Below are 26,013 nucleotides of genomic sequence, written 5' to 3'. Positions count from 1 at the left end.
TTAGAAACAGATATACTCAGGAATTACTTGATATATATGATGGTGATTACTGAGGTGTACTTGCTGTGTCACCATAGCAACAGAGCCAACACACGATTGTCCCTCACTTGATTCCTCTCTCCTTCCTCCCACAGCCAGCAGATGCATGGTGGGGTCAGACTTCTGCCCAGGGTCCTGCTGCAGAGGTGGGATTCTCATAACATTTCTACATGGCAACTAAGACACCATGAGCCGGGTCTCACGATCAGTGAGACCTGGTTTGCGGAGCTGAGCAGGGAGAGCGGGCTAAGCCCGCTCTCCCTGCACACGAGCAGGACAGGAGCCCTGGGCTGCTGGATCAGCCGCCCACACAATTGCCGGCTCCGTGATGGAGCCGGCGGGGGCTATGGGGAGCGGGGGCTGATTGGCCCCCGGAAGCTCCAGCATGCCCTGCGCGAGCACGCAGGGCATGCTGGCCAGACCCCCAGAGCTGGGAGGCGGCTTTTCGCTTCCCCTCTGGGTGTCTCCTCATGAGTAGCCGTGGCACGGAGCCGCGCTGCAGCTACTCACAAAAAAGGGGTGGGCTACTTGAGTGGGTTACCCACTCAAGAACCAACTGGCTTGCAGCCGAGCCCGGTGGTTCTCATGACTGCAGAAAACCAGGCTAGCGGAGGCTAGCCCAATTTTCTGCAATTGTGTGAATAGCCAACATGTTTGTTATAGGCATGCTGTGTTTGTTATAGCAATGTGAACAACCTAAATTGCCATGCATCTGATGTTTCTGCACCAAGTTTAATGGAAACTTATAAAGGTGACTTGAAAGAATCGTGATTGCACATATTTTGAAATTACTCTTTAATAAAACAGAAAAGCATATAATGTATTCTGCAGTTGAATTTTCACGAACAAAGACAACCACAAAAAGAAGAAGAAGAGTACATAAAATGATTGCATTTCTAGTTCCTTACACAAGGAAAATTTAAAGAACCTGTTCTCACAAGCAGCTTAACCAAGGCTAGGGCCGCCCAGCCTGGGTTAGGCTGCTCTTGTGGAGCGCAGTGCTGCCTAACCCTACTTTTTGCCCCAGCCTTTAGCCAGGATTAAAAGCATAAGTGCACCCTTAACCGCAATGACGGTGTCACGTGTATGCTCAGGCTGCACGCAGCCCGAGCATACAGCAAGCTGGGTGGCAAGAGCACCCAGCTGAGGAAGGCTCCTTCAATGCACCATGCCTCTGGCTGCTCCTCGGTCTCCCTGCTCTGATGCTTGCGGTGGCACCACTTGTGTGCCATTGTGAGTGACAGAGCAAAGGAGGAGGGAGATCATTTGTAGCGAGGCAGGCTCCTGCATCATCCAGCGGTGATCTGTGTCGTGTGTACAACCTCCCACTGTTATGTATGTGGCTTTTTTTTTTTTTTTTGGACAACTTTTGATGAAAACTGGACACATGATAGAGCTTCTTATCCACTTCATCTCTACCAGTTTCAAGACAATTGGATTAAGGATCTACCTTTTCTGAGTAATAAAATGTGAAGAAGTTCCACTGTAGACAGGTAATTGAGGGGGTAATCTAAATTTTATCAGAAGGTATGCTAAACTGAAGTTTTTCTTTTCAATTTGGGGAGGGAAATAGCTCAGTTTGCAAAACTTAGACCTGATTTCTATTGGAGCAGAGGATTGTTTGGGGTGTTGTTTTTTGTTTGTTTGTTGGCCTTCTTTACCATCATTTCAAACACAATGCTTTTCAATAAAGTCAATTCACACTTTCAGTTGCAAGTCATAAAATATGCACCTTTCAACAAGGAAGTGGTGTGTGCATGAAGGTGTGAAGTCCTTTGCATTTATCCTATAACCTGATTAGCTTTGGAATAATGAGCCAATGCAAGGTAGGGGTGTGCACTGAACCGGCTGGTCCAGATTGGTTCGAGTCTGGACCGGACCCGAACTGGACCAGGTCAGTTTGGTCCGGCATCCCCTCGAACCCCCCGGTTCAGTTCAGACCGGGGGGGGGGGGGGTTTCATGAACTTTTTTTTTTTATACTGACCCACTTCGGGAAAGTTGTTGGAGGTGGCGGGGCAGTCCACGGATGTTCCTCCTCCCCCCGCCGGCCTTCCTTTCAGCCAGCTGTTCGGCCTGTTCTAGCCTTCCCCCTCCAGTGCAGTGGCCATTTTGGAGGCCGCCGCACCTGTGTAATTGTCCTCTGTGTGGTCTGGATCACACAGAGGACAATTGTGCAGGAGCGGCAGCCTCCAAAATGGCCACCACGCCAGAGGAGGGAGGCCCGAACGGGCCGAACAGCCGGCCAGCAGTGGGAGGGTGAACCTCCATGGACCCCTCCACTGCTTCCAACAACTCCCCCAAAGGGGGGGTCAATGGGGAGAAAAAGAACTTTTTTTTAAACCCGTGAACCACACAAACTGTTGGAGGGTGTTCGGTCCGGGGTTGGACCAAACAGGAGATGGTTCGGTTCAACCCCAAACTGTCATACTGAACAGATTCAGTGTTGAACACGTTCGATGTCGAACCTGTTTGCATATCCCTAATGCAAGGAACAAAAACATTCTATAGTTGAGAGTCAAACAAGATATTAAAAATATGTGTCATGAAATTGCATGATACAGACAAAAGTAACAGTTGTCATTGATGTGGGAATACTGCCCAATTTTATTGCACTGTTGAGTTTTCAGATAAAAATAAAGAGCCCAAATACAGTGCATACAAATGCAGGACTCTGCTATCTCTATACAACCCATATTCAAATAAACATGTGCTGAAGGGATGCTAGTAAATAAAAAGCTAATAGGCAAAGCTAAAGAGACTAGATTTTTCTAGATAGTAATAAAATTGAGCAATAAATATCTCTTTATGTTCAGAGGAGGCAAAATAGCAGTACAACCATTTAAAAAAGAATGTTATGAGCCTCTTTTGGCAAGGCAGAGAAGACATCAACAAAGGATATGGTATTTGCATTTGCAGGAAGGATATTATCTAGCCCACATGGTTCTTGTTTATATTACAAAAATCTGAAATATGAAAGTTCATACTTACCATAATGCTAGACATGGTTTAGGTCTTTAAAAAGAACAGTGTACAATGACCAAGGTCATTCATGTTTTGATGTTCGCACTCAAGAGAGAAAGCTGCAACAAGGCTCTCAACCTGGTGTAGGTTGTTTTCCCCTGCAGAGGGAGGGAGGGACGGTTATTTTGACAGTAATCCTCCTCTCTGCCCAACTCTTTCTGAGCCATAATCCCCCCTGACATCCTTTGGTCTCTAGGTAGCCATGAGCTGCTCTCATCCTCATCCTTAATCTCCTACCCTCATTCTTGGAACATAGGAACATAGGAAGCTGCCATATACTGAGTTAGACCGTTGGTCCATCTAGCTCAGTATTGTCTACCCAGACTGGCAGCAGCTTCTCCAAGGTTGCAGGCAGGAAGCTCTCTCAGCCCTATCTTGGAGATGCTAAGGAGGGAACTTTGGACCTTCTGCTCTTCACAGAGCGGCTCTATCCCCTAAGGGGAAAATGCTTACAATGCTTACAATACACATCAAGTCCCCCATTCATGTGCAACCAGGGTGGACCCTGCTTAGCTTAAGGGGACAAGTTATGCTTGCTACCACAAGACCAGCTCAGTCTGCTCTACTTTTATGGTCATACAAGACCCCACCTCCTCGTGTTTCTTTTGCTCCCCCACCTCAAGGTGGCTTACTACTGGTAGGCCTCCTGAGGCCTTTCTCAGACTGGTAAATGCTCCTCCACCCCTTCCCCTACCAGTGTCTGCCATTGCTTCTCCCTGGCCCTGTCTACCAATTGGGCTGCCTGAAGTCTTCTAGCTGCTTCAGACTCACCAGCAGAGGAAGGGGCCCCAGCACTCTTCCAACATCTGAGTTGTATGCTAAGGGAACAGACAGATCATCAGTGTTGCCAGATTATTAGTCTGGAAATTATCATCCATTTTGCATAAGGTTGAGGCTCTTTTGGGGTCTAATTTCGTAAGGAGCTATTAATATATATGCCTTTAAAAAAAAAAAGTTTCTCTGTACGGGGAAACAGCACAGCAGCTGTATTCCTCAGCCATATCATTTTTCTTGCCAAGGCAGTAACTACTCACTGGCTGCCTCCAGAAATAATGCCAAATCACGGTTCCAAGGGATCCACAGTTTGCCTCCATTCCTCTGGCACGCTCCAAGACTATTGCGATCTGAGGTCTGGGAGCCTGCAAAGGGGGAGCAACTGCTCCTCCTTTGCATCAAGGAAAGCCATGGCAGCCAATAGAGTAGGAGAGAGGGAGGAGCTGCCTAGCTTTAATTCCAGTTTGAACAGACTGCAGGACACAGTGACAAAATCTATCTGGATGACACAATGCCCCTTCATACCTGAGCTTTCAGCAGCAAAACTCAGTGCAAACCTAAAGGGATGAAGACCTTTCCCCTTCCTAACATCTTGCACCAGGTCCTGAGTGGCACTCAAGATTAAGCAAGAAAACCTATTGACAAGGTAGTCTGATCAAGGCTCTTGGGTCTTTGATGGAACTCAAGAAAGACACACTTAGTGGGGACAGTTTCATTCATGGATTAGTATTGGTTGAAGGGCAGGAAATGGAGGTTAGGAATACATGGACAATTTTCACAATGGAGAGATGTAAGAAGTGGGGTTCCCCCAGGGATCTGTGGAGCAGTGCCTTTTAATTTATTCACAAGTGATCTAGAAATTGGGGTAAGCAATGAGACAAAATTTGCAAAACTATTTAGGGTAGTGAAATCCAAGGGGGTAGTGAAGCTCCAAAGGAATCTTCCCAAACTGGGTGAGTGAGCGACAAAATGACACATGTTTCAATATAAGTGTAAAGTGATGCACGACCACACCGGTTTGTGCTCATAATTTCTAAGATTTCAAGAAATGGAGCAGAGCAGAGCTTTAGTGGTAGAGCACATGCTTTGCATGGAGAAGGTCCCCTTAGAAATACCTCTCTGAAACCCTGGAGAGTTGCTGCCTGTCAGTATAGACAATACTAAGCTAGATGGATCAATCATCTGACTTGGTGCAAGGCAGCTTCCTATACAACTTTGGGATGGAGTCGTAGCTCAGTGGCAGAGCATCTGCTTTTCATGCAAAAGGTCCAAGCTTCAATTCATGGCATCTCCAGGTAGGGCTGGGAGAAACCCCTGCCAGAAACCTTGGAGGGCCACTGACAGTCAGTGTAGATTATACTGAACTAGATGGACCAAAGGTTTGACTCAATATAAGGCAGATTCTTTTTTTTAAAATGGTAACTTAATATATATGTTAGTTTATGTTGTCACAAACATGGAGAACACAGTTGTTGGACATCCCGAACTGGCTTGACTTTGGACTATATGAGCAGACATAGCAGTTTTATATTAAACAGAACTATCATTGATGGAAGGGAAAGGGAAACGCATCCAAGAGTAAAAGTGAGTGGGTTTACTGCACCAATCAGGCATGCTGGCAAAGTGGACCACCTGCCAGAATAATCTCTCTTTGAGACTCACTTAAAGAACTAAATAACCAGCTTAAAGTTTTATTTAAGTGAAATGATCCAGAAAAGCAAACACCGTGTAGCACTTCAGCAGCTCATCTCAGGAGTGATTCTTTCTTGCCTGTCTTCTGAACAGAGGATGAAGGCTGTTTCATGGCTGCCTTTAGAGTACAACTGAACCAAAAATTCTCCTAGACATAATTTTGATGAAGTTCAAAAGCTCAAGAGGGGGGAAAACCCTAGAGAAATTTCAGGGGTACACAAGGTATTTGAAACATTGTTCTAAAATGTTAAGAGAGGCTGTTTGATGTTTATTGCTGTTTGATGAGGGCAAAAGTGGGTGTTATTCTTTTTTATTTCTTTATTTTCAGTTTATGCTGTGCATAACTGTTTGCAAGCAGCAGCAGACACAACACTAGAAGTGCTAAACATCTTCCTGACAGACAGCTTCATTTAGCTGCCATTTTTAGTCCCAGAATGCCCTGGTAATAATCTAGATCATGATGTAGTACAGGGCTGTACAACTCTGACCCTCCAGCTGTCGTTGGACTATAACTTCCATAATCCTGACTATTGACCACTGTAGTTGCAGATGATGAGAGCTGTGTAGACCAGGGATTCCCAACGTTGGGTCCCCAAAAGTTATTGGACTTCAACTCCCATAATCCCCAGCCAAAGGCCACTGGGGCTGGGGATTATGGGAGTTGAAGTCCATTAACATCTGGGGACCCAACGTTGAGAATCCCCGGTGTAGACCAACTACAGCTGGATGGCCAAAGTTGATGCCCTGATGTAGCATCATTCTGATAGAACTACAGTGGGGGGAAGGCATCCAGATATAGATTTGTACTTCCAGTGCTGCTTCTGATGCCACCTACAAAGGCACAGTGTAAAATCCAAAAATGGTAATATAATTGCAGAATAAAATAGTTTTAAAAAAAGAAAAGAAAAAGAGCACCTGAGGTAAGTGCTTCCTGCAAAACTAAGAATTTTACATGATTACCTCTTTAAACCTGGGAGGACAGCTTCTTCTGCATTATCCCCACCGCACATCAAGGTCATCAAGAGAGGTCCGTCTCCAGATGCTGCCAGCTCATCTGGTGGCAACTGGGGAGCAGGCCTTCGCTGTAGTCGCTCTTGGGCTGTGGAATGCACTTAACGTCTTTGTCAGCCTTTAAAAGAGTTCTTAAGACCCTTTTTTTTCTTTTTTAGCCTGGCTTTTAGTAATCTTTGAATGTCCTAAATTGTTTTAACTCATTGTTTTAATTGTTTTATTGTGTTGTCATTGTATTTATGGTTGTGAACTGCTAGTGCCTTCAGAGTGCCTTCAGAGTGAAGTAAATAAATTATGTCAAATGCCACTCCCAGTGTTGCTACCGCAGAATGGGGCCCATTTGAATCAGCCCTAGTCCTGACAGAGGGCCAGACCGGACAATTTAAACTGCAAACTATGGAATTAGGGACTGGTTTGGATATTCTGGTTCCATGTGACTATGCTGGGTAGGGAATGGCATGCTACGGAGCGGGGCCAGAGAGACACACTCTCACTTCTCCACACATGATCGTTGCCACTAGGATACTTTGAGGCTATTCCCACAATCACTGGAAAGTAGGCTAAGGGAGCTTAGCCCTCTTAGTTCCCACTTTCCAGGGATCGTGGGAACCACTGGGCTTGCAGGTGAGCCTGGTGCTCCCAAGGCAGCTAGCCGCCTAATTCTCCCTCCCCTTAAATGAGGTTAACCTCCGTTAACCTCATTTTTTTTGCTTGTGTGTTGCCGTGGCATGTGGCGACACATGAGTAGACCCCCAACCGGGAGGATGCAAGCAGCCTTCGAGGCTCAGGGGTCTCTCCAGGATGCCCTGCGCACTTGCACAGGGCATCCTGGGACTCCCAGGAGCTGTGCAGCTGCCAATCCCTGCAGCCCCTGCAGGCTCCGTGACGGTGCTGGGAGCAGTGAGGGCGGCCGATTTGGCTGCCCAGCTATAAGCAGCTGCTCATCTATGGGGAATGTGGGCTAAGTCCCCTCTCCCCACAAGCCCAACAGAAGCTCTTCTCACGGATCATTTCAACTAGGATTTTTTTTTTTTGTCGGGGGGCGGCGATAGGCTGAGAAAGTATAGAGAACTCCTCACCTCATATCTCCACTCCAGATTGCAGCAACTGGCTCATAGTATTCAGCTGAAAATTTGGTGTAGAAAATTGGAGAGGCACTTTGGATCAGTCCTACTTTTAAATGACTGGATTTTGTAGTGAACAAGAGAAGAACGAAATCGTGCAGAGCATAGAAGGGTGGTGATCTACTAAAGCTGGCTTTTCAAATCTACTTTTGGTGAAAGAACAGATACTAAGGTAGGAAATGTCATGTGTTACAACGAGGAAAGCAAAGATTTTTTTGGATAGTCAATCTAGTGTGTTCACTGGATCTTATTTATTTATGACATTTCAATGGTCTCATACCAATGTCTCATGGCAGTTTACAAAATAAATGATAAAACCAGAATAAAAACTAAGCATTAAAATAGTTAAAAAATTAAAACAACAAAAGCAACAATAAAAACCAACTAATCGCTGATCAAAGGCTTGATGAAATAAATGTGCCTACTTGAGTGCTCTGGCTAGATCCTCTTTCTCCAGTTAAAGTACTGCATTGGGATCTCTGGGTCCCATTATTCTATACCATAAATTCATACATTTTTAAGGTGAACATTGCTTTTCAATTTTGGCCTCTTCGTCTATACAATCCACTTCAAGTAGGCTACTCTTGCAAAGTTCCTCACCTTTATCTGTGATAAAACAGTGTTTTACTTTGAATTTCACCTCAAAACCTTTCTTTGTAGTATATTTAACTGACATCAGACTGGATTCAAATGTGTTGAACAAACAATGTGTTTTTGTACAAACAATGCATCCTCAACAGTCAGTTTCACTGTTTCTCCTTTTTGCAGTTTGCAGTGTAGCCTTACAGAATCTCTGCCTTCAGCAAACATCTGCTTCCCATCCACTAAAAAAGTTGGAATGTTATAATTTGTATCAAACTTAATAAATCTTTCTATTTCTTTAATTAAATTGCTGGTTTTGCCTGAATCAATACAAATTCCAGCATTACATTTTGTTGAGACAGCTCTTAGATTCTTTTCTCTATTAGCAACACATGTTTTATGTTTGTCAGATTTATTCTCTTCTTGCTTCCATGCATTTTTCTTTGAATGCCTAGGTGACACACTCCTTTTTTTTTTTAATGCAAATTCTTTGTTCTGAGGACTTTGTGCCTTCATATGTCTGGGACTCCCATAGACAAAAGACTGTTTGTTCTTTTGATAAACGTTAAAAGCATTTTCATCACTTGACTTTCATTGCTTCCCGTTGCCTCAGCACAAATTAAAGTCTTTCAAGCAGTTTATTACAAACTCCAAATTCAAATCATCTTTGGCTTCTAATACATTTGCAATAGGCTCATAATATTCAGGAAGACTGCTCAATAATAATCCAATCTGAACCATATCAGGCAAATTAGCATACCTTTGCACCAAGAACCCAAGGGTTCTACAGTTTTTTACCAAAAGAAAAGGAAGGTGTGGGTACTTGAAACGGTGTGGCCTGTCTCCGCTGCTACTCCTCCCCCCACCTGCTTGGTATTCACACTCCAGGTACTAGGCTGGGGGCAAGGAGCCTATCATGCAAACTCCTCCATCACTCCTCATCCCCCACCATTGCTTAGTATCCAACACTGAGAGGCAAGTGGGACTCCCCGTCAGGCAAACTCTACTGCCACTCCTTGACACCCCCCCTACTCCTTAGTTTCCAACACTAAGAGGCTTCTGAACTTCCTAGTGCCTAGCTGGGTACTAAATGAGAGCGCTCCTGTGCACCTGTGTCTGGATTAGACATTGGGTGCAGGCACACACAAGTGCATCCTTTACATAAAATAACATAAACTAACTTCCTTTAAATTACATTACATTACACTTCTTAACAGGGATGTGCAAAAACATTTTGGACATCCCTATTAATAAGTGTAATGTTATTTAATTTACCACACAGTCTCTGCAAACAATTATAATTATCATAGAATTTTAACATTTACATTGGTCAGATTCAGATTTTGTGGCCAAATTCAGATTTTCTGGCCAACTCAATGTTTAGCTCCTGAGGAAATCTGTACAACTGCATAGCAGATCGGGGGGGGTGGGGTGGCGGGAAGCAATACTTAAGGACAGTTCAGGTGATACTATTCTCACCCACTTTAGGAAGGAGATGTGCTGGAGGACACAGGCTATCCTCCACCAATATCCTGATGCCCTCCCAGCATAGCTTTTTATTGTGTGGGCAGGAGTGTTCTTAAAGGCGTATTTGGAGAACATCTAAGGGGGCCAACATCCTGATACCCTCACCCCATGAGAAAAGAACATGTCAAGAGGATGTCAGGACATATGTGGAGGTTTGTCCCTTTGCTAATTGCATGGGCAGTAACGGTATTGTCTGAACCAGCCTTTAGTGAAATTTTAAGCAATTCTTAAAGGTACATGAGACTTAAAGAGGACTTTAAGAAGTTTGTACCTCACTATGACCAGATTAAAGCTGAAATGCAACATTAAGTGACATCTGAAGAGACTAAGTACTGTGGATTTTCCATCAGTTTCACTAGACAATTTTAGAGGTAGTTTATTTGGGACATAAGGCTCTTTCTTTCCTTTCCTTTGCTTTTTTAAACGAATGGTCTACTAAAAAGACACACATCTGGGACTGGATTCAGTAGCATTTAGCTTCTAAAACCTATTTGTTAGTAAGCTGAGATTGTCAAGATGAGTTACATGGGGCCAATTTTCTTCTTTGAAATTTGTGCCTTCAGTTCTGCAGAGGCAAGAGAGACGCTTTCCCAAACCAGCTGTGTAATTATAACACTGCTTCACTGGTACCTTTTAGGAATGTTTCCCCCCTTTAGGATAAAGAAACACAACATCTATTAAAATTGTATGTTCTAACTGAGATGAAGAGAACAACACTGTGATATATCGTGTTAAATTAAAAAGCTCTCCTTATGGCTACAGTAGACCTGTAATACATAACAACCAATTAAAATCCAGTGCTGTGGTCCATTTAGAAAAAATAAAAATAAGAGGTTAGGCAATTAGCTCTAACAGGACTCTCTTGACATTGTGAAGCTGGCCAGTTTATCTAAAAATAATGGCACAGCATCAAATGTATTTAGAATCACAACATACATAGTGGCCTTTTCTGGCACTTTTCAAGTTTTCAATTTGAAACCATAACTTCCATCATTGGTTGCTAACGTAAAACTCACAGTTCATGACAGAAAGGCCAAATGAAGACTTTTCCATCAACTAAAATGCACTGTGCATATATAGTAAGAAATGGGGAAATGAAAGATTTCCTGTAGTACATATGAACATAGGAAGGTGCCTTCTACCAAGTCAGACCATTGGTCCATCTAGATCAGTATTGCCTACACAAACTGGCAGTAGATTCTTCAAGGCTGCAGGGAGGAGTCTCTCTCAATCTTCTCCTGGAGACACCAGGGAGGGAACTTGGGATGTTTTGCATGCAAGCATGCAGATGCTCTTCCCAGAGAGGTCTCAACCTTAAAGGGAATATCTTACAGTACTTCCATTTATATTCAAACCAGAGTGACCCTGCTTGGCAAAGGGGACAATTCATCCTTGCTACCACAAGACCAGCGATGGGCATTATCCACTGGGGATATGTGAAACCTCAACATTTATTTCCACAGATACTTTCCTCTTGCTAAAAACTAAAATTGGCATTGAGATTTCAAATAAGAGAATCACATGAACTGCCTTCATGTGTGCAGGGTCATCTCCTCTGCAGATTTCAGTTGCCTGGTGGTGACCCCTCTCTCCACCTCAGTCTTTCCTGCCACATGGTTTTGCCTAGAAAAGCAGCCTGGAAAGTTTGGCCTAATAGAAAAGGACAGTGAGGCTGTTTTGACAATCAACCATAACCGGTCCAAGAAAGCCAAGCCACATGGCTCCCGGAGGCAAACCTGCCTCCAGAACTTAGCGTTAAAATGAGGTTAAAGGAGCAAGCACTCCCTTGGCCCCATTTAAAAAAAAAATCATCTGCCAGCCCCAGCTGTTGGCAGCCAGGGCTGGAAGACTGTGGGGCTCCCGGCTGGCATCAGAGGAATCCCCATAATGCACTGTGCACCCGTGCAATGCATTATGGGAGTTCCAAGGACCTCTTGGCCCCCAAACCTCCCTGCTGCTGGCAGCAGCCAGCAGCCAGCAATAGTCTGGGTGGGTGATCTGCCCTCTCAGCAAAGCAGCAGAGCTCATCTGTGGGAGAGGTCAGCCTTTTGAGGGTTCCTCTCCCACCCCTTCAAGCCCTTTCTCACAGATCATGAGAAAGGGCTCAGTATTCTGGCCCATTTTCTGAATAATTTTGAAAATGTCAAGCAAGCTTCATTAAAAGCATAAACAAACTAAAAACATTAATTACCTAACCTCGAAAAGTGTTTCATGTATAGCAAAATCCTCTAATAATGTTCTTTGCCACCCTGTTGCCCCCCCAAATTAGTTGTTCTAGAGTCACCCCTAGAGCACAGACAAATAAAGTGCACCTGTTCAAATTTGGGGGTGTTTGGGGATACTTGAATTCATTGCAGTCTTTATTATATAGCAGCCAAATCTAATCTCCAAGAAGGCAATCTTGAATTCACCCTTCAAGCCTGACAGTCTTATACTAAAGCCCATTTAAATGCTCTATGTATTTTGCAGTTCACTTTGGGAGAATTTAAATGCTGCAGACATAAAATATCTAAATGCGGTTTGTCTGAGAACTACTTTGACTGCTGTAAAATAAAGCAACTGTTTAAAAATATTGAACCATTTTGGAATATAAACAGGTTATGGACTTTGTGTGCAGGGTATTAAATATTCCCTGTACCATTGGTCCTGTTCTTTCCAAAGCCCAGTTCCTATAAATTAGATTTTTAGTGCTTAATTCTAAACAGTACCCCAAAAATGAAGAAAATGGAAGAGACTGATCAACTATAGAAGACAAACTTGGGATGTTAGACATTGCTTCTTAAGCTCTTTGATTTAACTGTTATCCTCGTACATAGGGGTTGGCTGCAGTCAACCACTTTAAAATAATACTGAAGGGGAGGGATCAAAGACTAGGAAGACAATAGAGGGGGAAAAACATACACCTAGAAGCTATTCACATGTACAGGCAAAACTGGGCTACGGAAGCCCAGCCGGGTTTTGCCAGAGCATGTTTACTGCCGGGATTGGGCCCAATCCCAGTGGCGTGGAGGCAGCAAACGCACCTAGGCAGCCACCCTCCAAAATAAGGTTAGGAGAGCGAGTGTGCTCCTAACCCCATTTCTGTGATTGTCTGCCAGACATGGCTGCTTGCAGCCACAGTTGGCAGACTGCGTGGACCCCGGGCAGCTTTGAGAAGGGGGAGGATGATTCCCATAATGCATCGTGCACTTGCATGTTGCATTATGGGAGCTCGGGGGGAGGGGCAATGCATCCTGGCATCCCAGCGCTCAAAGCTATCAGCAGCAGCCAGTAGTCATCTGGGCAGGCAATACGCCTGCTGAAGAGAACACCCTTGGTCATTTGTGGGGAGGTAATCTCTTTAGGGCTTCCTCCCCACTAGCCCTCTTGCCTTTCCTCACTGCTTGGGAGAAAGGGTTCCTAGACTTTAGCTTGTGCAAAATAAAGAGAGGGAGATCTCCCAAACACATTTCAGAAGTCTTGTTCCCAGAACAGAGACAATCAATCACTACTTCACAGGAACATCTAGTGTTTAACATGATGAGTGAATATAATAAACTGATATTAGAAGGAAGATCACCAAAGGAAGATCACAGTAGAACTCCCATGCACAATGTTAGGCTTAGGAGTACGAAAGGTGCTACTACATCTTAAGTAATACTTAAGAGGATGAGTACCACTTTTTTGTCTTGATGAAGTTAAGCAAGTCTTTGTGTTCAGTACCTGGATGGGAGACCTATGTATGCTCCGTAAGTGGAGAGGGGATGGTGATAGATGAAAAGCCTCCCCCCACAACAGCTAACTGACATTGCCAAAGCTAAGAGCACCAACCATCTGACGGCATCAACCATACATCCAGCATGACCTTTGGAGATGAGGCCATAGCTCAGTGGTAGAGCATCTGCTATGCATACAGAAGACCCCAGGTTCAATCCCTGGCATTGCCAGATTGGGGTGGGGGAGATTCTTGCCTGAAATCTTGGAGAAGCTGCTGCCAGTCAGTGTAGAGAATACAGAGCTAGATGGATTTGATATAAGGCAGCTTCCTATGTTTCAATGTTCTTAGGTACAGATTGACCTCATTAGAATATGGTGCATATTTTGTGCAAACCAACCAACCAAAGAACACCACTAGACCACAAAGTTTGTAGTCTGTCATCTCCTCCTTTTTGACCAGATATGGAGCATAAGGCCATGGTTCCACATCACAACTAGTGGTGAATTTGTTTTAAAAAAAATTTCAAAAAATGCAGTTCAGTTTGAATCCAAATCTATTGAATCAAACCAGAACGTGCAAAACCCGTTTGGTCGAACTGACCAGCCAGGCTGCTCCATTCAATCAAACTGGTTCAGTGGTTCAGGCGGTAATACTTGTAAAGGAGAATCCAGTGAGGATTTCACTTTACAAGTAAAGGAGTGAGGGAGTAGCAAGAAAGGTTAGGCCACTTATCTGGCTTGCTGCTGCTCACTGCAGCCTGCCATCCCCATCCCCATCCGAATTGCTGGCCAGATTTCTCTTAAAACACAGGCTGCCCACATGGCAGTGGCACATTTCCAGCCTCCGTGGATTCACAGAGGCCATTTGCATGGTCTCTGCGGATGTGCAGAGGTTGTGCGGACATGCAGATGAACTGTGCTGCTGGTGCATGGGCGGCCAGTGTTTGAAGAGCAATCTGGCTGGCGAGTTGGCTGGGTATGGGAGTGGCAAGCAGCAGCAAGCTCGGTAAGAGACTTAAACACCCTTTCTTGTCTCTCCAGAGCCTCGCCTCCATGTAGAACCAGTTTGCAGTGACCGAACCTGCCCCAGTTTGGTTTGCGATCACACCACCTGGTTTGATGTGAACCAGTCCTGTATTGAATGGTTTATGCACATCCCTAATTATAGCAACATTGGGAGGGGGTGTAGAAAAAGTGCACAATTCCCTACACATTATGGAGGTCTTCAGCTCATACGAAAACCATAAAGGTGCCACCAAACAATGCCCATGGAGCAAGTTGATGGCAAAATTGTCATTATCCCTATGGTGGAATTGCTGTGGACTGATCCTGAAGAACTGGAGTCTGGTGGGTTCCAATGAGGTTGCTCCCCTGTCACTGCCCAGCCTCATATGAACATAGACCTCCCAGGCTGAACTGGTACAATGATGTCATTGCCCAGTAATAGAGGAGGAAATCTCTGGGTATGCATGGTGAGACATGATGGAATTCTAGAGGCTCAGAAATAGCAGCATCTGGCAGATTTTTATACGTCCTTCAGCAGAGCTTGACATCTAGACTCCAAACATGGATCTGAATGCATAATTTAGATCAGAATTTACAGGTAAAATCTGGGACCACCAAGCTTAATCTATAACACAGTCTAAATCGTTGACCAACCTCCACCTATTTAAATACATGTACATGAGACTCTGGGTGGGTTCACACAACCACCAGCTGGTCTGGAAGTGGAGGAAATGTTGGTGACATGTCAGAATGCAAGAGCATGCACTTCCAGCAGGTATGACATCTCTGAACCTGTCCCATGCTGGTTTCCTTGAACTCTGCCTGACATTCTCCTGAGATTCTCCACTCAGCTTCCAAATCTTGGGTACAGAAGCTGGAAGAATGTGAGGTGGAGAATCTCAGGAACCAGACTTGGGCAGCTGCAGACATTGTGCCCTCCAGAACTATGCACTCTCACCTCCCGATGCTTTCCCCACTTCTGGATCAACTGGCAGCCATATGAACCTGCCCTCTTTCTCATACATGTTTCAAACTGTTTTATATCATTGTAGGGTTTTTAAAATTGTTTTATTAGGTGTTATGTCTTTGTGTTGTTTATTGTAAACTGCTCAGAACTAACCAATGGCACAATATTAAAATACAATACTGTCCAGATGGGTGGGCTGCCCCCACTGCAGCAACTCGGGTCTTTAGGCACGAAGGCCACAGAGATGCCCAGGAGTGGGGGTTAGTTGTCACCCTTGACCTCCTCCTGGGCTGGCTTGTGGCTTCCAGCTTCGCCCTTGCCACTCTCTGGCAGCCTGGGACTCCTGGCTTAACTGCCCTTGGCCAGTCCTTGCTTAAATAGCCCTGAGTATTCCCAGCAGCTCCAACACTCCTCCCCTGAGCCAGCTGCCCCTCTTTATTATGCTTGTTAATCCCCCTTACACAGCTGAGCCCATGCTTCCCTCGTCAGCCCAGTTCCTGGTCCTCCCTTCTGGAGGCGGAACACCTCTGATGTCATCAGGCAGCAGCACCTCCTTCTCGGCCGGCATCTGCTGGCTCATGGGCTGGCTGGCTGGCTGTCTCCTCCTAGGGGCAGGAGGTTTCCTTGAACCTGCCCGCATCAAACCACCAGCCATCCTGCCGGCATCTCCAACTCCCACCAGAGTCAACAGAGGCTTGGAGGTAAGTCCGGTGGGTAGGACCACTGGACGAATGAATAAATCTATAAAGAGATAAGTACCTGGGACAGTGACTGTTGTTTGTGGTCTTTTAGAAGAACAAACATATTTTCAATTTTTAAAACAAAAGAATATCCTCATGTTTTCTTTGCAATGAGGATAATCAAGGATAACAGGCATCACAGCTTGTTTGCTATGTTTGCAACAAAGGACAAAAATATTTTGAGAAATTATTCATCTTTTCCAGTCACAGCCTCTTCACAGCCACGCACATTCATTAAATTCACAACAGCTAAACAGGGTTATTTCTGGTGAGAATTGTCTCCATATATTTCTCCCTAGCTAGACTAAATTTCCATCTTCTGTCCCTCTATGCACTCTGAATACAGATATTGTGTGGTTTCTCTTAGGTGGCTTATGGAAAGGTGTCTTCCAGTTGTCAGGTACTCTGTGCCAATTGAAGCTCATGCAGACTGCAGACTAAGAGCATATGTGTAAGTAGTGCAGTTCAAAGCACTCCACACTGGCTGGCCAACATGGTGTCGTGGCTTTAAACTAGGGAAAGCTGGGTTCTAGTCCCCACAAGAAACGAAACTCACTGGGTTTTCTTAAGCTTGACATTATCATTCCATCTAATCTATCAATTAAATGTTAGGATAAAACAAAAAACATTGTTAGGATTAAAAAAAAAAATGATGTACAGGAGGCCCTTGTTTTTTCATGGGGGTTCCATTCTCGCCCACAGGTGCAAAAACAGAAACCGTGAAGAAAGAAACCTTAAGCCTATGGGGTTTGGGGGCTTAGGTTCCTCAGCACACTTAAGTGTGTGTGGAGCAGAAAAAAGACAAATACAGCATAGTACCTTGCTCTCCATCAGTGCCCACTGCCTAGCCCCAAATCCTGAAATTTTCAGTGGGATTTATGTTTTATTTTGTTTTTGTGGGAAAGAGTCACAAAATAGCTCCATGTTGCCTCCAAATATGAAAGCCCACTGGAAATGACACCAGAAGTTATTTGCAGGTGCCCGAGGAACTGCAAATAGCTGAAAATAGCCCCAATTTACTCCCACACACAAAATAGCCCCAATTTACTCCCACACACAAGGAAACTGGGCCCCTATGACTTGCCCACAAATAGCAGGAACCGTGAAAGGAGAACCCATAAAAAATGAGGGTCTCCTGTATAGTGAGTGCACCATTTCCCCCTGTAGAATGTAGATTTTTTTCCCCTTAACACTTAAAAAAACCTAAAGTATATAAAAAGTTGCACTGCTTCAAGGCCCATAGATAGATATACATCCGACACACACAAGGCCCATAGATATCTATCTATCTTCAAGGCCCATAGATAGATATACATCCGACACACACACATCCGACACAGGTCTAGAGCAGGCCTGCTCAACTTTGGCCCTCCTGCAGATGTTAGCCTACAACTTTCATAATCCCTGGCTATTGGCTACTGTGTCTGGGGATTATGGGAGCTGTAGTCCAAAAACAGCTGGCGGGGGCTATATTGAGCAGGCCTGGTCTAGAGTTACAATGCTATATCAGCTCTTTATTGTGCTTAGCTGTAATTGGGGTACTTGGCTGCTACAGCCATTGTTGCCCAGTGTTCCCTTTTACTTTATTCATGATCATGGTCAAGAGAAATCTTATTACTCTATACAATGTCACTGAGTTCCAAAGATATATCTGGTAAAATAAATGGTGATGGCATGGAATATCTTCTATCTGAATAGTTAGTTAGTTGTTTATTTACTATCTTAGATCAAACAATCTGTCTGAATATATGCTATCAATAAATGATTTTTCAGATTTGAATAAAGTTCATCTTAGATGCTTGGGAGTAATCAAAAATTTGATGAGCTCCCTACAATTCCTCCAACTGCTGATAACATTTTTTGGCTGAGGTCCAAGCAATTGGTGTCACCCTGGAGCACACACTTGTGCTAAAAGTGCCTCTAGAATCCAGTATAGGTTATTTGAATACCACAGACACACTGTATGGTCTTGATGGCACATTTGCTTAGCAGCCCATTTATGGGGTGCTTTGAACAATGTCAAAATACACCAGACAGAAATCCATCAGGGGAATCTGTAGCAAGAGATTGTAGATACTGCACCTGTTGAATGTTTGAAAATGTATCCCCAAAGCTAAAAACACATTTTTAAAGTATGAAGTATTCACACGAAAGTAATATAAGCACAAATATAATGGATCATCATTATGCAAATACTTGGTATTTTAAAAGAGCTCTTTTTTGCTTCATGAGAGTATGTTTTCAAACTGTGGTATCTTGGTCATGTCTCAATGCATCTGCAGCAAATTTGAGGAGGCGTGGTCCAGTGTTCCTTCTAAGAGGGACTCCCAGATGTTGTTGACTACAGCTCCCATAATCCCCAAGCAAAATCCATTGCAGCTGGGGATTCTGGGAGTTGTGGTCAACAACATCTGGGAATCCCTATTAGAGAGGAGAATGGTGGGGTAACATAGATATTCCAAACCATTTCAGGTGGGGTGAATAAATTGTTTGGATTTTATGACCAATAAAATGAAATAAATTGTTTGGATTTTATGACCAATAAAACCGATAGAATGTACAGCACAGGCTGCCTTCTCCACAATTGTCTGGGAAAACAACCACCAATTTTTTTTTTTAGGGGAAACATTCTGTCATATAAACATCAGTTCTTGCTTCTGCCTTGTGCTGTGGTATGTGTCCTTAGATAAATAATCATCTGTTATAATGGGGATTTTAAGGGCTAAAAACATGAGAAACACTGAACAGATTTTTAACACAAACATAAATACAGACACACACTCCACTAGGGACCTGAATTTTGGGCACAATTAAAGGCGCAAGAAAAGGAAGGAAAACTACCCTTGACTGAATATTTGCCCTCAAGAGAATTCAACATATTTGAGGTCAATAGGCAAACGGACATACAGTCATCCCTTGCCAGCCACGGTTTTCCTAACTGCAGTTTTGAGTATCCGCGGCTGGGAAATTGCTACCAGTCTCATCAACCACGACTTGAGGATGCATGATTCTCATAGGATTTCACTTGCAAGGGGTACAATTTTTGTGGGTGAGAGAGTAGGGAAAGGGAGGAGGGAAAGATGGAGGAGTGAGAGAGACATTGGAGGGGAGAGGAGGAAAGACAGAGATACATGGAGGAGAGAAATGGAAGTTGAAGAGCAGAGGAAGGAGAGATAGAGAGAGGTGGAGGTGAGAGAGAAGCAGACTCTGCACAGTGCAGAATGTATTGGGGGGGAACTTGGGAGATATGTTCTGGGGGCTGTAATGATTGCTTTTACTGCTGTGTTTCTACTGTGTGCTGCCTGCATGGGGGATCCTGCATGTGCTGGGGGCTGGTACCCCCTTTTCCCCATAAAAATCCTCCCGAGCCATCCTATCCCACCCCACCCACAACACCCTTCCCCCTGATTTCACCCCACCCCACCCCACCACATCCCTCCTACTGCTCCCCCTCAGCATCATAACCCTCTGCATGGCCGTTAGGTAGGAAAAGCTTGTCAATGAGATTTCTTGTGTTCTGTTGTGGTGGTGATGGTGGTGGTGGTGTGTGTGCGTGTGTGTGTGTGTGTGTGTGAGTGATTATAAAGGGCATTTGAGTGATTTTGAGGGGTTCAAAAGAGTTCCTGAGTTTCAATCTGCTCATTCCTCTTTTTGTCTCTTGGTAACTCTTGCTGATTCTTGATTACTCCTGGTGATATTTAGGGAGTTTGGGTGATTTTTGGCGCTTTTTTTTTGAGCATTTTTCCTTGATTTGTAGGTGTTTTAGCAGTCACAGTTCCTCTAACACCCTATTTTTCATTCTCTCTAGTTCCTCTAACCACCTGTTTTTCATTCTCTCCAACCAAGAATATGTCAACTGTGGGTTTTTGCTGGAATGTAACCCTCACATTTGGCAAGGGATGACTGTAGTTCAACAATTTCTCAATAGAACTGTGCAAAATTTGGAGAGGTAGGGTGGCACCACATGACCTGTAATTGGGCACACACACTCCTGTTGTGCATGTTATGCAAGTCTGGCTCCTAAGATCTCCGCTGACATTTCCCAAGATTCTCTGCCCAACCTCAAATATTGGTTGCAGAGGTCAGGAGAATCTCAGGAGGATGTCAGGTCGAGGGCTGGGGAACCAGACCTGACTGAGTTCACAAATGCATGGCATGCCTGTTGGGAGAACATACCCCCAACATTCCCTTGCTTTCCTTACATGCTGCTGATCACATGAAGTTTCCCATAGTGTCACCTTTTACTTAACTACTCCATGCCATATTTCAGACAGATTGGACAGATGGTTTGGATTTCATTATCTCACTTTAACTATTCAGGTGCTACACATTACATGTTGTTTACCTCTGTGCAGAGGTAATGTCTCTCCCAGAACTTGGGGTGCTGGTCCATGGCCTCCTGTCTCAGGGTGTGTGTGTCCAAATGTCCTGGGGGCCCTCCCCAGAAACCTGACGCCACCCCATGCCTGCCGTGCCGATCTTTGCCATTTTGTTTATACTTTCTGTCGTTCTTTGCCGGGGGGTGGGGAGGTGAGCCAAGCAGCTGGAGATCGTGGCATCACAGGGGGAATAGGAACAAAGGAAACTGCCATATATCGAGTCAGACCATTGGTCCATCTAGTTCAGCATTGTCTAAACAGACTGGCAGCGGCTTCTCCAAGGTTGCAGGCAGGAGTCTCTCTCAGCCCTATCTTGGAGATGCCAGGGAGGGAACTTGAAACCTTCTGCTCTTCCCAGAGCGGCTCCATCCCCTGAGGGGAATATCTTACAGTGCTCACACTTCTAGTCTCTCTTTCATATGCAGCCAGGGCAGACCCTGCTTAGCTAAGGGGACAAGTCATGCTTGCTACCACAAGACCAGCTCTCCTCTTTTCAGTCAGTCAGTCATGGCCAGTCCCAGAAGGCACCCTGCAGATATCTGAGATTGTTGAGGAGGAGCTGCAAGATGGAGCCAGGCCAGGAGTGCTCAATCTCTGGTTACTGCTGTTGAGGACCCCTCCTCAGTTGGCTTGGTTGCTCGGAGTCCTGTGCTCTCCCTCCCCGTTCCCAGGCCTGGCCTTCCTTCCTTTGAAGAGTGCTCTGCCCAGCTTCCTCAACCAGGAGGGGCACGAGATGCAGCTGACCAGCCCTAGCGGCCTAGCAGATGCTAGCAGAGTGACTTGAAACAAGAGAGACAATGAGCCCACACGCCCACCCGCTCAGCTGCTGCCTGCTGCGTGCTGCCCTCATGTCTCCTGCCGCTGTCGGTTCTTCCCAAAGCTCATCCCCCACCCCCGGCAAAGAACTAAAGAATTTTAAAGTATAAAGAAAATGGCAAAGATAGGCACGGCAGGGCAGTGGTGGGGTAGTGGCAGGTTTCTGGGGAGGCCCCCGGGACATTTACAAATGCAGTCTTTCTTTTAGGAACATAGGAAGCTGCCATCTACTGAATCAGACCATTGGTCCATCTAGCTCTGTGTTGTCTACACAGACTGGCAGCAGCTTCTCCAAGGTTGCAGGCAGGAATCTCTCTCAGCCCTATCTTGGAGAAGCTAGGGAGGGAACTTGAAACCTTCTCCTCTTCCCAGAGAGGCTCCAGATGGGAATATCTTACAGTGGTCACACTTCTAGTCTCATCTTTTTAATTATTGTTTTTTATTAAAAATTAAGGTGGGGGCTCATGGTGGTGGTGGTGGGGCTAAGGCAGTGGGGTGGGGGCTCCAAAACTCTTCAGGTCTGGGCTCCAAAATTACCTAGGTGCGCCACTGCCTCTGTGTTTCACTGAGCAATTATAAATTGTATGTGTTCTTGTGGAAAATAAATTATCATGCAATCCTCTCTCCATAATATTTCCATGGCCTTTCACTTTTTTTATAATAATAAGTTAAACAAGGCTTTGCTGTAGTCCAGGGTGGAGTTAGACTCTTAATTACTATTTAAATCAATGAGAAATAAGCAGCCTAATTGCAGTTGTAGTTGCAGCCATGGCATAGTCACTTAATGTTCAGTGGATCTAATGTTGGCAAACCTGGGTGCTAATTTGGCAGTTGTTTGTAGTGTTTTCTTCCTTATGAAAAGCTTTGATGATATTTTAAATTTTCTTAGCATATGACAATACATTGACATGACTGAGTCTCTAAAATGAAAATATCTTCAGGAAGCCAAAAGGAGTACTCACATCCAGCTGGAGAAATGTGGATAAGAAAGGCCAATGTTAAAGTTCTTTGAATAAAGCACTGACTGCTGTATAGTCACATAATGAAAGTTATCATGAAATTAATTAGCTAATCACCAACTATGCTTAATTAAGTGAACTTTTTAAACTATTATGGAAAGGGGATATTTCCATTTTTTTAATTAAAATATGTGTGTGTCATTACACTATTAATCATAGTGTTTGTATGACCTTCTTAGTCTGATTTATTAGATAGCCTTATGGGTTCTTGATGAGATGCATTTCACATATCAGAATATTGTTAAATGAGCCTAGAATTAATCAGAGCTATGAGTGCTAAAAGTTTCGGGTTCGTTTTCTTCTTCTTCTGGTTTTATTATATATATTTTTTCTGTTGAAAGATATACAATTATTGATAATGTGTAGTGCAAACACCATTACATTCTTTTTCAAATATTGATGTTAAACTAACGTTTTTTTCTTGCCTAAACACACCTAGAAACATTCTTGGCTATTGAAGGTAGCTGTCAGGCTTGGTCCAAATCTACAGTTTCAAGTGATGACTTGTATGCATAATAAGCTATTGAAAATTCATGATATGTAGAATGTTTACAACATCTGGTGTGAATTCAGTTATAACCGCACTTGGATAAAAGTTTCAGATGAGTTTCAAGATACTGAAATAGAAAGGAATACAGTTTGACCAACTGGCAAAAAGGAAAGCAGGAAGCTGATGATAGTTCACAAGTATTTAAACAGGCACACACACACACACACACATACACACACACACAGAGCCCCTAGTGTGGATATCTAATTCATATGGGCTGAGAGCGGTGAGATACTTACCAACCTCCTCATGCCAACATCAGGTAACCCCATCGTAGCTGAGAGCCATGGATCAGTCAAGTTTCATGAAGAGTCACTGGTCCTTGAGATGAGTAGCTCTGAGTAGATGATATAATCCTATAATCCTCAAGGGGAGTCCCCACCCCTAATCTCCCTAAACTGATAAAGTCTGATCTGGGGAAAACCTTCTTCACCATCTATGTGTTGCCTTGGGGTGTTCAACAAAGTCCCTAACTTAATTGTAGCCCTTAATCTGCACTTTAATTTGTTAGTTGTGACCTGTGTAACTGTCGTAAATCTGTTAGCTCGGCTAACCCAACAGGATTTACAATCCCCTTCAGCACTCCCCGGTGAGTTAACAGAAAGTGGCAGCGGAACTGCACGAGTGAAAAATAAAAGGCTCAGAAAGCAAAAACAGTAAATGAATTAAGTCCCCTGAACTGAACTAGGTACCCCCCTCTAACAATAACTGAGTAATAAGTGAACAGAAAACACAGAGCAAGGAATGAAAATAGCGAAGGACAACAGAAGCAAGGAATTAATAGAACAAAGCAGGAAAGCATAAACAAGGCAAACTGGAACTCGGACAAAGTTTTGGAATTCAATAGCACACTTTCCGCAGACCAGCAAAAGTTGCAAACAGCACCTGAACAATTGAGAGACTACCAAATATATATGGCTCAAGAGAACCAGCAGCCAATCAGGCTTCCCTGAGTCAGCACTTCGGCTTCCTCTCTAGTGATCCCCTGCGCCTGCATGACTTCCACTGAGCCTCCCTCTTGAGCCATCTTCTAAAGACAGGTGAAATCCCAGGCTCCTCCCCATCAGAAATCATGTCTGGCAGCTGTTGCGAATCCTCAGCTCCAGAGTCTGGTCTCCCTGCCAACTCCTGTTACTGTGCCTCTGAGCCCTCACTAGCAGGTGAATCCTTCTGTTCCTGCTCTGACTCTTCTGAGTCAGAAGTCTGAGCCATGACAGTAACAATATCAGCAATAAAACAAGAAGTTCTGGTAAGAACTAATCTGCCTACTTTCCTTTCACAATAATCTTAAATGACAATTACCAACTTCTGCCTGAAACATTCACATGCCCACCATCTTGAATTGGTGTGCTTGACATCATCACAAACTATGCTATTGAGATGTTTCTAGGTGTCACTCACTACAACTGTACCAGATTTAGTTCAAACAGGCACCACAAGTTAACCCGCTTGTGCCTTAAATAGTCACATATCAGCCATCTTGAATTGGAGTGGATGACATTATTACAAACTACACCATGGAGGTGTCACTACAGCTGTAGCAAATTTGGTTCAAATTAGATAGGCAGTTCACAAGTTAGCCCACTTGGGCCAAACATTAACATGCCCGCCATCTTGAATTGGAGTGGATGAAATCATCACAAAAGATGCCAATGAAGAATAGTTTACCTACAACCATACAAAATTTGGTTTGTTGCAAAGTTGATATAGGGACACACACGCCTACACACAGCTGGGTGATCTCATAAGCTTACTTTCCTTAAAGAAAGTAGGCTAAAAAACCAAGCTACTGAAAGTCATTAAGCTCCACTATTGCATACAGTGTCACATAGGTCAACCGTCCTCCCACCAAATCTCCATAGCTAATTCCTACTTAGCCCCCAGAGATGACTAGCTAGTCTCATACCGCAAAGGGTAGGCAGTGGAAAGGCAAGAAGCTTCAGAGGCAGACACACTGGTTTAAACCAGCCTCTTCCTGACCATTCCTAATTTGCCAAATCAAATGATCCAGACTGTGCAGCAATGCCATGCCCCACACCTGCATCTGTTCCCCTCATGCCTCATGCAATGCTGCCCGCCCCCTTTTATTTGCAGGAGAAGAACGCAGAATGCCTTTCAGTGGAGACAGTTAACACATTCACCTGTGAGTTACTTAGCTATGAAGTGATGAGTGATACGATGGTGCACATGCATGAATATAACTGCTCTAAATTACCTTCATGCAGTGATCCTCTTCCATGACTGGATCAAAGCCCAAACATGTGGAGAATAAGAGACCCATCACCCTCTATATAAATATAGAAACATAAGATCCTAATAGACGTGAGTACTGAAGGAATCCTGTGTTGATTGGTAGAGAAGTTACACATTCAATACTTCTAAGCTGAAGTATTCTATCCACATAAAAATGCCATGCATGATCATTGTCACAAACATTCCTCTTTTCCATGTGGATATCTCTCGATGACACCCATAGTTCTCCTAAACCATTAATGGATTGTGTAAATTTAAAAAGTGTGACATTTAAGTTGGCAGCAATTAGGTTTCAGGGTATTGACATATATTGTTTCTACTGAACTACCATAAGCCCCCAAGAATACACAGCCACTTTTTGAAACACTGTGTAAGATTTGATCTCCCACCTTCCTGTCTTTGTGGGTGTGCATTGTTTGTAAATAATTCTCCCCTTGACTAGTGTGAAGGATTCAACAACAGAGATGTTTTGAGGTAGGCTTTACACCTGTTGACATTTTGAGACAAGAGATCAATAAGAAAACACAGCCTTTAAAGCTGATCACAAACTAAATGGGCCCAAGGGAGATCCATATGCCTGCTGTGGCAGTGAAGGTATCTCACTATGAAAGAGTTTAATATTTGTCTGGAACTATTACAAGCAGCAATAGTGACATGACTAACAATTCTGGTAATCCAAGGTAAAGAAATATTGGGAAAGCGGCTTTCTATAGTACAGATCATATCCACAATCTGCTTACTGGCATTGTGAGTACAGTAAAATGAAAATATATTATATGTACTGTACTGTGTCATTATTAGGCTATGTTTATGGCAC

The sequence above is a fragment of the Hemicordylus capensis genome, chromosome 6 (genome assembly GCF_027244095.1).
Source record: "Hemicordylus capensis ecotype Gifberg chromosome 6, rHemCap1.1.pri, whole genome shotgun sequence".
Classification (NCBI taxonomy): Eukaryota; Metazoa; Chordata; class Lepidosauria; order Squamata; family Cordylidae; genus Hemicordylus; species Hemicordylus capensis.
The sequence above is the reverse complement of the archived record's forward strand: the minus strand, read 5'-3'. Positions refer to the sequence as shown.